The sequence below is a fragment of the Lontra canadensis genome, unplaced genomic scaffold, assembly GCF_010015895.1.
Source record: "Lontra canadensis isolate GAN:19392208 unplaced genomic scaffold, GSC_riverotter_1.0 scaffold240, whole genome shotgun sequence".
Taxonomy (NCBI): Eukaryota; Metazoa; Chordata; class Mammalia; order Carnivora; family Mustelidae; genus Lontra; species Lontra canadensis.
In genome coordinates, this window is record NW_022631234.1 from 487,255 (window position 1) to 500,411 (window position 13,157).

General features: G+C 42.1%; 1 pseudogene; it reads right to left on the reverse strand.

Moving 5' to 3' along the window:
* Window positions 1–1,343: 1,343 nt before the first annotated feature.
* On the reverse strand, window positions 1,344–13,071 carry LOC116862403 (annotated as a pseudogene).
* Between the last annotated feature and the right edge of the window lie 86 nt (window positions 13,072–13,157).

Here is a 13,157-nt window from a genome sequence, read left to right on the forward strand (position 1 = left end):
TCTTGTTTCATTTATTGTTTTCCTACCCTCCCAAGCCCCCCACATTGCATCTCCACTTCCCCATATCTGGGAGAGCATATGATAGTTGTCTTTCTCTGATTGAATTATTTCGCTAAGCATAAAACCCTCTAGTTCCACCACATCGTTGCAAATGGCAAGATTTCATTTTTCTTTAATGGCTGCATAGTATTCCATTGTGTATATATACCACACCTTCTTTATCCATTCATCTCTTGATGGACATCTAGGTTCTTTCCATAGTTTGGCTACTGGGGACATTGCTGCTATAAATATTTGTGTGCACGTGCCTCTTCGGATCACTACGTTTGTACCCTTAGGGTAAATACCCAGTCGTGCAATTGTTGGGTCATAAGGTAGCTCTATTTTCAACTTTTTGAGGAACCTCCATGCTGTTTTCCAGAGTGGTTGCACCAGCTTGCATTCCCATCAAGAGTGTAGGAGGGTTCCCCTTTCTCCACATCCTCGCCAGCATCTGTCAGGCACTCCAGCCAGGGCTGCCACAATCTCATTACAATAACCTGGGGAGGACTTTCCTGGGAGGATGATGTTGGGCCCTGAGCCATGGCAGAACAGAGGGTCAAGTTCTGGTGGTTGTGGGCATGGGGGTCCTGGAGGCCACTAGTTGGCCCCTTGTCCTCTAAAAATAAAGGCCCCTCAGAAAAGCTGGGGGGATCCAACACCAGGCTGGTTGATGGACTTCCATGCTAAACAGTTCCTGCTGCTGAGACAGAGTTTGTGCATGCCAGGGGACAAACAAGTCAGAGCAGCAGTCATCAAAGAGCACACTGTAAGGAAACTGGTTTCCCAGGTGGAAGTCCTTCACTGGCTGATGGTAAAAATGCTTGCTCATGCCCATTAAGCTGGGTGGGTATAGTGTTCTACAGTGTGGTGGACTTCTCAGGTTCTGCCCACCTGAAGGTGCTTTGAGCAGACCTGAGAGGACATTGCTGGATGCTATAGAGGCTTTGGGGTAGGTGCCTGGGGAGGCAGAACCAAATTTGGGGGGCTGTATGGGTATGGAGGCAGCCTCTGGTCAATGGACAATGTGCTGATATCCGGGGGACACCCTGAGTGATGCAGGACAAGGCAGGTGACATTGTTGTCAAAAACATTTTGGGTGGCTGCTCTTGGGTGTCAGCTGGGCCTTTGGGCAACCTCAGGCAGCTGAGGGGCACATGGTAGTGGCAGGAAGGGATTCCAGGTGAAGAACCTGGGTAGGGGGTTACCTAGCACAGGAGAGGAAGCAGAGGGGGAGGAATTGGAGGATGTGAGAACCAGAGCACTGATTGAGGAGGGAGAAGGCTGACAGTGAGGGATAGCTGTCAGAGCCTTGATGGGGGTGGGGCATGCTTCAAGAAGCCTAGGGGTTCAGATTGCTCAGGGAAGACCACAGGATGGGTAGCTGAGCAGGGAGTAACGTCCTGACTCATCATATCCCAAGCTTGGTCCAGGCACTGGCTCCCACTGATCCTGAGGTGGATCATGCTGTGTCTTAATTTGGAGGTACTGATGCCCTCACTCAGGCTGGGGTAGACTGTCTCCTCAGTGCCCGGAGGATGGGAAGTGCCAGGGGAAAGTGCAGGTTGGTGAGATCAGGCAAGGAGCTTCCTATGTTCGTGGCTGGTGGAAGGACAGGCACATTGGCAGGCTAGTCAGAGAGCACATGGTGCTCTGATTAACATCAGATAAGTGTTCATTGCAAGGAGTTCACAGGACTAAGATCAGGAAGAACATAAGAACAGCTTCCAAGCACGGCATGGCTTCAACAATTCTTTGTCATCTAACAAGTTCTCTTCAATAACAGGGACTTTGGAGTGCACTTTGCCATTCAGAAAACCTCCATGGTGGCTGTGCAGGATACTAGAAGAGGCGGGGCCTCGATAAGTGTCCTGAGGGCTGGAGTTCCTCACACTGGTGTGAAGGCAGAGTCAGTGCTTGTCCTATTCAGTCAGATGGTAGTAGAAAGCCCTGTCCCTTCTCTGCAGGGACATCGTCCCAGGGCACATCCTCCACCAGCTGGGCTCTGGGGGAAGAGACAAATAGGCAGGACCATAGGGAGCGATGTCTTTCTAACAGGGATAGTGATGGATGATGTAGTGGGGACGCCATTTTTCTGGAATCTCACTGTAACTGTTCCAAAGCTCCTGGTGCCCAGTGCTCCACAATGAATACAGAGGCAAGTTGAGGGGGCTCTTGGAACTCAGCCAGGTCAGAGCTCATCTGGTTATCAGTGGGCAGAGAACAACCATAAGGAGAGCTCCTTGTGTATGCCAGTCACAATGTGGGGGCCTGTAGGCCCCATGTGTTCCTCAACCCCAGGCTCTCTGGTGTCTGTGCCTCCCCTACAAGCCTGTCTTCCTGCCCTTCAGCCTCCACCTGTGCCTCTCAGATGACTAGACTGGACTGTTCAGGTTGTCTACATCTTCCTAAGTCAGTCTTGGTCAGTTGTGTGTTTCTAGGAATGGACCCATTTCTTTTAGATATATAATTTGTTGGTATGCAATTATTCATAGTCTTTCATGATTCTTTCATGTTTTCATATTCCTGTCCTATCCATTATAATAACCCTCTTTTATTTCTTCTTCTTTTATTATATTATATTAGTCACAGTACAGTACTATGTCTCTTTTTTTTTTCTTAGACTATCTAACTTTTTGCCAGTTTGTGTTCATCATCATCTAGAACCAGCTTTTAGTTTCATTGATCCTTTCGATTGTTTTTCTGGTCTCTATTTCATTTACTTCTGCTCTGATTTTTATTATTTCTTTCCTTTTGTTAACTTTGGGCTTAATTTGTTCCTCTTTTTCTAGTTCATTGAAGTGTAAAGGTAGATTGTTTATTTCAGATCTTTCTAATTTTTTTTGCTCTAAACTTCCTCTCTGCACTGCTTTTACTGCATCCCACAAACTTTGATATATTGTATTTTGATTTTCACTTACTTGAGACCATCATTTATTTCCCTTTTAATTTCCTCTTTGACCTATTGATTGTGTTTCAAACTCAGACAAGTTGAGTACCCAATGCCCAGTAAGCCAATGTCTGAGACGAGGGTTTTGAGGTAAATAAAGTTTCATTATCACAGCGAAAGAAAGTCCAGTGAGAAGACTGGCTATCATTCCCAAGGCTGCATTGCTCTCTGGAGGAAAAGAGACAGCCACTACTTGTTTGGGGAAGGAGGTGAATGTATGAGAGGAAGATGAGATTTCTGGAAACCTTGAGAGGGTGGGCCTTGAAACAATCTGAAGCTCTATATTGTTCTGGAAAATAAGACACCCCATTCAGGACCTGGAATGATCAGGTATGTCAGATAATTTGGAGACAAATGTTTCTTTCCACTCCCCATTAGGTTCCTGTAATCAGTGGGTAAACAGGGAGTAGGGGTAAAAAGCAAAGTAAATGATTGATCATGCATGAGGTTAAGAGATGCAAAAACGTCCTCAGTAGGGAATAAAATATGACATGCAGCTAAGGTAATACTGCAACTAATACAATATATTTCTGCATATGCTTTCAAGACTAGTCCAAGAACCAGGTGTCTGGCCTCAGTTATTTAAAATTTTGTCATCTCTTTCCCACATATTGTTAGGTCTTCTCAGTTTCCTCTTGTTCATTTTTACTTTCATACCAACGTGGTCAGAGAAGTTGGCTGATATGGTTTCAGTCTTCTTAATTTTCTTAAGATTTCTGGGTTCCATCAGGGGATCGATCCTGGAGAATGTTCAATGAGAAGAATATGCATTCCTCTGCAGCTGGAAAGAATGTTCTGCCAATGTCTGTCATTTTTTTCTGAAGTGTGGTTACATTCTGTTTCCTTGCTGATTCTCCATCTGGATGATCCATCCATTGTGGACGGTGGGGAATTAAGGTCCCTGCTCTTACTGGATTATTGTCTATTTCTCCCTTAAGATCTGCATTTGTTTAAAGTATTTCAATACTCAGGTGTTAAGCACATGTATTTACAACTGTTATATCTTCTTTTTAGCTTGAAGTCTATCTTGCCTGATGTACACATGGCTACACCTGCTTTCTTTTCAGTACCATTTTCTTGGGTTATCCACATCCATTCCTCCACTATAAACCTACATTTGTCCATTGTACAGCAAAAGACTCTATTGAAAGGATCACAAACTGGGGTCTATGTTTTTAATTTATCAAGGCACCCTCTGTCTTTTGATTGGTAAAGTCAATCCACTTATGTTTAAGTGATTATTGATACGTAAGGACTTACTATTGTCATTTTATCTTATCTTTTCTGGTTGCTTTCTATCTTTAATATTTCTTCTTCTTTGTGTTTCTGTCTACTTTTATCACTTGCTGGTTTTCCATGATGATTCCATACTTTCCCCCTTTTTAAGGTTCTCTCTGCTCTAGATCTCTAGATATTGTTTTGTCTTACCAGGAGTTTTGTATAAACTGTCTGATAGATTAAATGGTACTTTTCCTGCTGTTGGCAACTTTTCTTCATTTGCCTACATAGCAGTTCTCATTTTCCTCTACCCCTTTTACATTTTTTTGTTTTTGTTTTGTTTGTTTTTTTAATTTTTTAATTAATTTATTTTTTTTCAGCATAACAGTATTCAATGTTTTTGCACCACACCCAGTGCTCCATGCAATCTGTGCCCTCTCTAATACCCACCACCTGGTTCCCCCAACCTCCCGCCCCTCCGCCCCTTCAAAACCCTCAGATTGTTTTTCAGAGTCCATAGTCTCTCATGGTTCACCTCCCCTTCCAATTTCCCTCAACTCCCTTCTCCTCTCCATCTCCCCTTGTCCTCCATGCTATTTGTTATGCTCCACAAATAAGTGAAACCATATGATAATTGACTCTCTCTGCTTGACTTATTTCAGTCAGCATAATCTCTTCCAGTCCTGTCCATGTTGGTACAAAAGTTGGGTATTCATCCTTTCTGATGGAGGCATAATACTCCATAGTGCATATGGACCACATCTTCCTTATCCATTCATCCGTTGAAGGGCATCTTGGTTCTTTCCACAGTTTGGCGACCGTGGCCATTGCTGCTATGAACACTGAGGTACAGATGGTCCTTCTTTTCACTACATCTGTATCTTTGGGGTAAGTACCCAGTAGTGCAATGGCAGGGTCATAGGGATGCTCTATTTTTAATTTCTTAAGGAATCTCCACACTGTTCTCCAAAGTGGCTGCACCAACTTGCATTCCCACCAACAGTGTAAGAGGGTTCCCCTTTCTCCACATCCTCTCCAACACATGTTGTTTCCTGTCTTGCTAATTTTGGCCATTCTAACTGGTGTAAGGTGGTATCTCAATGTGGTTTTAATTTGAATCTCCCTGATGGCTAGTGATGATGAACATTTTTTCATGTGTCTGATATATTTTTAAAAGATTTTATTTATTTATTTTCAGAGAGACAGAGAGAGAGAGAGAGAGAGAGCACAAACAGGGCAATTGGGAGACAGAAAGAGAAGTGGGCTCCCCGCCGAGCAGGAAGCTAGATACGGGACTTGATCCCAGGACTCTGGGATCATGACCTGAGCTGAAGGCAGATGCTTAACCAACTGAGCAACCCAGGCATCCCCTGATCTTGTTTAAACTTGGGTTATAACTTCCTCATGTATGATGCATCCAGTCAATGGGATTTGTACTGACATAGGCACTATTGCCATTTCATACCTATGGTAGGCAAGTGGAGGTGCTGATTAGAAACATGGTAATATAATCACCTCTACCGGCTCAGCCTGACTTTGGACAGGAAGGGCAGTGCATCTGTCTTTGTTTGTTTGTTTTTAAATCGCATACACTAGTTGTTGCTATTTTTTTTTCATTTTCCATAGCTTTGGGAACTTAAACTATATATTAATATTTTAGTGTATAATTTAGTCTTTTTCTTCCATCAGATTTCTGAACCATTTTTTTAAGATTTTGCATTTAATTTTTTTTAAATTTTTTTATTTTTCCAGCGTAACAGTATTCATTATTTTTGCACCACACCCAGTGCTCCATGCAATCCGTGCCCTCTCCAATACCCACCACCTTGTTCCCCCAACCTCCCACCTCCCCCTTCAAAACCCTCAGATTGTTTTTCAGAGTCCATAATCTCTCATGGTTCACCTCCCCTTCCAATTTCCCTCAACTCCATTCTCTTCTCCATCTCCCCTTGTCCTCCATGCTGTATGTTATGCTCCACAAATAAGTGAAACCATATGATAATTGACTCTCTCTGCTTGACTTATTTCAGTCAGCATAATCTCTTCCAGTCCTGTCCATGTTGGTACAAAAGTTGGGTATTCTGGAGGGGATGACGGATTGCATGAAGCACTGGGTGTGGTGCAAAAACAAGGAATACTGTTATGCTGAAAAAAAAATTAAAAAAAAAAGTTGGGTATTCATCCTTTCTGATGGAGGCATAATACTCCATAGTGTATATGGACCACATCTTCCTTATTCATTCGTCCGTTGAAGGGCATCTTGGTTCTTTCCACAGTTTGGCGACCGTGGCCATTGCTGCTATAAACATTGGGGTACAGATGGCCCTTCCTTTCACTACATCTGTATCTTTGGGGTAAATACCCAGTAGTGCAATTGCAGGGTCATAGGGAAGCTCTATTTTTAATTTCTTGAGGAATCTCCACACTGTTCTCCAAAGTGGCTGCACCAACTTGCATTCCCACCAACAGTGTCAGAGGGTTCCCCTTTCTCCACATCCCCTCCAACACATGTTGTTTCCTGTCTTGCTAATTTTGGCCATTCTAACTGGTGTAAGGTGGTATCTCAATGTGGTTTTAATTTGAATCTCCCTGATGGCTAGTGATGATGAACATTTTTTCATGTGTCTGATAGCCATTTGTATGTCTTCATTGGAGAAGTGCCTGTTCATATCTTCTGCCCATTTTTTATATGATTGTCTGTTTTGTGCATGTTGAGTTTGAGGAGTTCTTTATAGATCCTGGATATCAACCTTTTGTCTGTACTGTTATTTTCAATTATATAAGCTAAGAAACCTAGATGAAATGGATGCATTCCTGGAAAACTATAAACTCCCAAAATTGGACCAGGAAGAAATTGACAACCTGAATAGACCGATATCTAGTAATGAGATTGAAGCAGTGATCAAAAATCTCCCAAAAAACAAGAGCCCAGGACCTGATGGATTCCCTGGGGAATTCTACCAAACTTTCAAAGAAGAAATAACACCTATTCTCCTGAAGCTGTTTCAAAAAATTGAAGCAGAAGGAAAACTTCCAGACTCTTTTTATGAAGCCAGCATTACCCTGATTCCCAAACCAGGCAAAGACCCTACCAGAAAGGAGAATTTCAGATCAATATCACTGATGAATATGGATGCTAAAATTCTAAACAAGATCCTAGCAAACAGGATCCAACAACACATTAAAAAGATTATCCACCATGACCAGGTGGGATTCATCCCTGGGCTACAAGGATGGTTCAATATTCACAAATCAAGCAATGTGATAGAACAAATCAATAGGAGAGCAGAGAAGAAACACATGGTCCTCTCAATTGATGCAGAAAAAGCATTTGACAAAATCCAGCATCTGTTCCTGATTAAAACTCTTCAAAGTATAGGGATAGAGGGAACATTCGTGAACTTCATAAAATCTATCTATGAAAGACCCACAGCAAATATGATCCTCAATGGGAAAAAGCTTGCAGCCTTCCCAATGAGATCAGGAACACGACAAGGATGCCCACTCTCACCACTCTTGTTCAACATAGTATTAGAAGTCCTAGCAACAGCAATCAGACAACAAAGAGAAATAAAAGGTATCCAAATTGGCAATGAAGAAGTCAAACTCTCTCTCTTCACAGATGACGTGATTCTTTATATGGAAAACCCAAAAGACTCCACCCCCAAACTACCTAAACTCATACAGCAATTCAGTAACATGGCAGGATAAAAAGTCAATGTACAGAAATCAGTGGCTTTCTTATACACTAACAATGAAAATACAGAAAAGGAAATTAGAGAATCCATTCCATTTACTGTAGCACCAAGAACCATAAGATACCTGGGAATAAACCTAACCAAAGTGGTAAAGGAACTGTACTCGAGGAACTACAGAACACTAATGAAAGAAATTGAAGAAGACCCAAAAAGTTGGAAGACCATTCCATGCTCTTGGATCAGAAGAATAAACACTGTTAAAATGTCTATACTGCCTACAGCAATCTATACTTTTAATGCCATTCCAATCAAAATTCCACCGGCATTTTTCAAAGAGCTGGAGCAAATAATCCTAAAATTTGTATGGAATCAAAAGAGACCCTGAATCACTAAGGAAATGTTGAAAAACAAAAATAAAACTGGGGGCATCACATTACCTGATTTCAAGCTTAACTACAAAGCTGTGATCCCCAAGACAACATGGTACTGGCATAAAAACAGACACATAGACCAGTGGAACAGAGTAGAGAGCCCAGATATGACCTTAAACTCTATGGTCAATTAATCTTTGACAAAACAGGAAAAAATATACAATGGAAAAAAGACAGTCTCTTCAATAAATGGTGCTGGGAAAACTGGATAGCTATATGCAGAAGATTGAAACTCGACCATTCTCTTACACCGTACACAAAGATAAACTAAAATGGATAAAAGATCTCAACGTGAGACAGGAATCCATCAGAATCCTAGAGGAGAACATAGGCAGTAACCTCTTCGATATCAGCCACAGCAACTTCTTTCAAGATATGTCTCCAAAGGCAAAGGAAACAAAAGCGAAGATGAACCTTTGGGACTTAATCAAGATCAAAAGCTTCTGCACAGCAAAGGAAACAGTCAAAAAAACAAAGAGGCAACCCATGGAATGGGAGAAGATATTTGCAAATGACAGTACAGAAAAAAGGTTGATACCCCCTTTTACATTTTTGCTGTCACAAACTCTTTTCCTGGTATGGGTTTGTTACCAACTGTAGTAGCTCTAGTTATTTTTAATAACTTTAACCATTGCTGTTTTCATTAAGTGTTTAATGCCCTATTCTAAAATAAGGTTACAGTGTCTGACTCTGTCTGCCAGCTTACTCAGCGTCTCTGTACCTTCATCTTTTCATTACAGTATTAAAGTTCCGCTCAATATGTCTTGGAGGTAGGACTAGTGGTGGGGAATTCCCTCAAGTTTTCTTTGTCTGGGAAAGTCTTTATTTCTCCTTCATGTCTGAAAGATAAATCCTGGATACAGATTTCTTGTCTGGGAATATTTATTTGTTAATGCTATGAGTACATCATTCCACTCTCTCCAGGTCTACAGAGTTTCTGCTGAGAAATCTGCTGATGATCTCTCCTATGGGGGCTCATTTTTATATTAATTTCTTTTATACTTTCAAGATTCCTTCTTTATCTTTGACATTTGACAGTGTCATCAGAAAGTGTCTTGGAGATGGTATTTTTGTATTGAGATAATAAGGTTATCTATTAACTTCACAGACTTCTATGTCCAGTTCTTTCCCCAGGATTGGGAAGTTCTGTGACAACACTTTTGTAATAACAGCTCTGCCCCTCTTCTCAGTCTCTTCTCCTTTTGATATACCCACTATGCTTAACTGACTCTCCTAATGGAAACTGGTAGCTCTTGCAGGATTTCTTCATTTTTTAAGCTTGTTTTTCTTAAGTAATCTCTACATGCAACTTAGGGCTCCTGGTCACAACCCAAAGATCAAAGGTCAGATGCTCCACTAACTGAAGCAGCCAGGCACCCCAGGGTTTCTTCACTTTAAAAAGTAATAATAAACCTTAGTTCTCTTCACTTCCACTTGAATCATTTCTAGATTCCACCTTTCAGACCATGTATTCTCCCTTCTACCTTATCTGCTCTATTTCAAATGTTTCTAATGCATTCTTCATCTCATTTACTGAGTTCAGCTCCAGAATTTCGGTTTAGTGCTCTTTTAGAAATTTGGTCTCTTTGGTAAAGTATTCCTTCTATCCATTCATTTTATTACTGAGTTCATTGAATTGCCTGATTCTCTTGTATCTTGTTGAATTCCGTTCTGGCCATTATTTTGAATTCTCTGTTACTTAAATCACAGTCTTCTGTAAATGTAGGTTTGGTGGCTGGAGAATTGTCATTTCTTTTAACGAAACCATATTACCATGATTTTTCTTGCTCTTTAATGAGATTTTCCTCTGCCAAATATTTTGAAGTAGCCAACACCTTTCGTATGTAGGCAAAAATCTGTTAATTATGATTCTAACAGTTCATGGGTGGGAGGTTAGAGGCCCTTCTTTAGTATTACAGCAGGTGGCAGAAGAGCACAAGTTTTTGCTTTCTCTTACCATAGTAGCCCTGGTAGCTCTATAGACCAGGCTCAAAGAAAAAAAAAAAAAAAAGGAGGAGGCTGGCAACTCTATGGGGGGCCAGTAGGTACTATGTCCCTCTAGTTTGGGGCATTCCCCACACTCCAGGAGGAGGATCCTCAAGTTCATGAGTCCCAGGGAGCTGGGAGCTCTCTTGCTGAACTCTCAGGGCAGACAGTGAATAAGTGTTTCTTCTTGTCTGCCTCCTTCCTTCCCTTGCCTTTTCTTTTCCCCCACCGCCCTCTCCTGGTCACAGATGTCCTACCTCAGAGGACCCTGCTCTGTGGCTTCACAGTTATGGGGTCCTTCAGTCATAGCCCAAAGGGACAAGTAGCCTTTCACTCACCCCTATCCATCCCCCACCTTCTTGACCCCAGGAATCACAGGTGAGCAATACCACCACTGTAAAAGCCAGGGTAACAGACCCCACCAAGATGCCTGGGCTCTGGTCTCCCTGAAGACCAATCCACACCCTCTCAGATGTAAACATGGATGGATCTCATTGGTGTCTCGTGTGCTGTCCAGAGGAACCTTTGTTGGGTTTTGGAACCCTACTAGTTGTAAACAGAAAGGGGGAGACAAAGGGAAAGACTCATTCTGCCATGATCCTGACCTCACTTCTCCCAGGAATGATGGTTTTAACCATTCTTTCTGGAATTACATGGGCAGCTGGTCCACTAGTTTCAAAAGATTCCTCTTTTTTGTGAGGATAATTCCTATCACATCCATACCTTCCTTTCCCCTCCATTTCAAAGGAAACATACCCATAGCCCATCTAAAAGGAATCCACTGCTGGGTATTTACCCCGAAGATACAGGTGTAGTGAAAAGAAGGGCCATCTGTACCCCAATGTTGATAGCAGCAATGGCCACGGTTGCCAAACTGTGGAAAGAACCAAGATGCCCTTCAATGGACGAATGGATAAGGAAGATGTGGTCCATATACACTATGGAATATTATGCCCCCATCAGAAAGGATGAATACCCAACTTTTGTAGCAACATGGATGGGACTGGAAGAGATTATGCTGAGTGAAATAAATCAAGCAGAGAGAGTCAATGATCATATGGTTTCACTTATTTGTGGAGCATAACAAATAGCATGGAGGACATGGAGAGTTAGGAGAAGGGAGTTGGGGGAAATTGGAAGGGGAGGTGAACAATGAGAGACTATGGACTCTGAAAAACAATCTGAAAGGTCTGAAGAGGTGGGGGGTGGGAGGTTGGGGGAACCAGGTGGTAGGTATTAGAGAGGTCATGGATTGCATGGAGCACTGGGTGTGGTACAAAAACAATGAATACTGTTATGCTGAAAATAAATTAAAAAAATGTTAAAAAAAATAAAAAAAATAAAAGGAATCCAGTGTCATTAAGCCACAAGGTAGACTGTAAGAGGAGATGAACATGTCAGATAAAATATTAACACATAGAGTATTTTAAAAAATATACAAAGATCCCAAAGAGTATATTTATGACTTTATTGTTGGGATAAATATTTTGATAAATTTGAAAATTCCTCTACCACCCTTTCCCACGTCCTTTGAGCAGTGCAATGCTCTCCCCCAACATACAGTTCAGTTTAGATGTTTGTATCGTGCAGTGTCTGGTCAGGAGGCAGAAACCACATCACTCATGTTAACAGGGAAAATTTGATAAAAGTATTATTAATAAGGACGTATTTAATTATGAAAGAGATAAAAGAAAGCTCTATGGAAACCAGAATTAGGAGATATAGGAAGCAGACTTTACATCTAGAGCTGAGGTAGAGCATCCAAAAGACGGAATACCTTTGAAAGAATAAGACTGACATTCTCTTTATTGGACAAGCTGGGACCAGAGTCCCCAGGAACGAAAGAAATTCACCAAGACGCTGCAGACCAAGCCTGTTGGGTAGGAAAACTCTCACTAGAGCACTGACAAGATTCCCTGGGAGGCAGCACTCTAGTACACAACCTGCTACAATGCCATACTCATTCACCCAAAGGCAAGGGAAACTAAGTCTTCTCCGGCCACTCTCAAGTCGCATCGTAAGGTCAAGGGGGAGACAACACCAAAAGTGGGACACCTAGGTGGCTCACTCAGTTAAATGTCTTCCTTCAGCTCAGGTCATGATCCCAGAGTCTGGGGATGGAGTCCTGCTTTGGGTTCTCTGCTCAGCTGGGAGTCTGCTTCTCTCTCTGCCTGCCACTCTCCCTGCTTGTGCGCACTCAATCTCTCTCTGACAAATACATAAATGAAACCTTTTTCTTAAAACACAAAAAGAAAAAAGCTTTTTCTCCTGCTATGTCTTGCTGTGTTTCCTCTGGTGCTATGTAGGAATTCAGTGTCTGCATAGACAAAATCTGACTTGCATACGCCTCCCTGGATGAGACTAATTGAAAAACAAAGGAGGAATGCCCAGAAATTTATGTCTCCATTGAAATTTCTTGGCTGAAAGTGGCCACATTCTTACGGCAGCTCAAAGATCTCATCTAGGAAGCAAATGTTTAAATTTCAAGGAGAAACAGGCACATGTGGTACTCATGTACTTCATGAACTCCTACCTCCTTGCCCTTACCACATGCTGTCCCATATATTACTGTCCTGACCATTAAGGCTACACTTTCTTCCTTGCTTTGTTCTTGCACATGCTGTATTGATATGACCCCAATGAAACTGGAGACAAAGCTTGGCTGGAGGCCTTTTGCCGCTAGAGTGTCTGGTCCCAGGCCTCTCCTTTCTCCAAGGAAGGTGTCTGGAGTAATCTTTTCATTCGCCATCTCAGAGTTTGCTGGCCAAACCCAACAGTGCACTAACTGACAAAGGCGGTGCCAAATGTGCCACATGGCAAAAAGGAAACATTTAT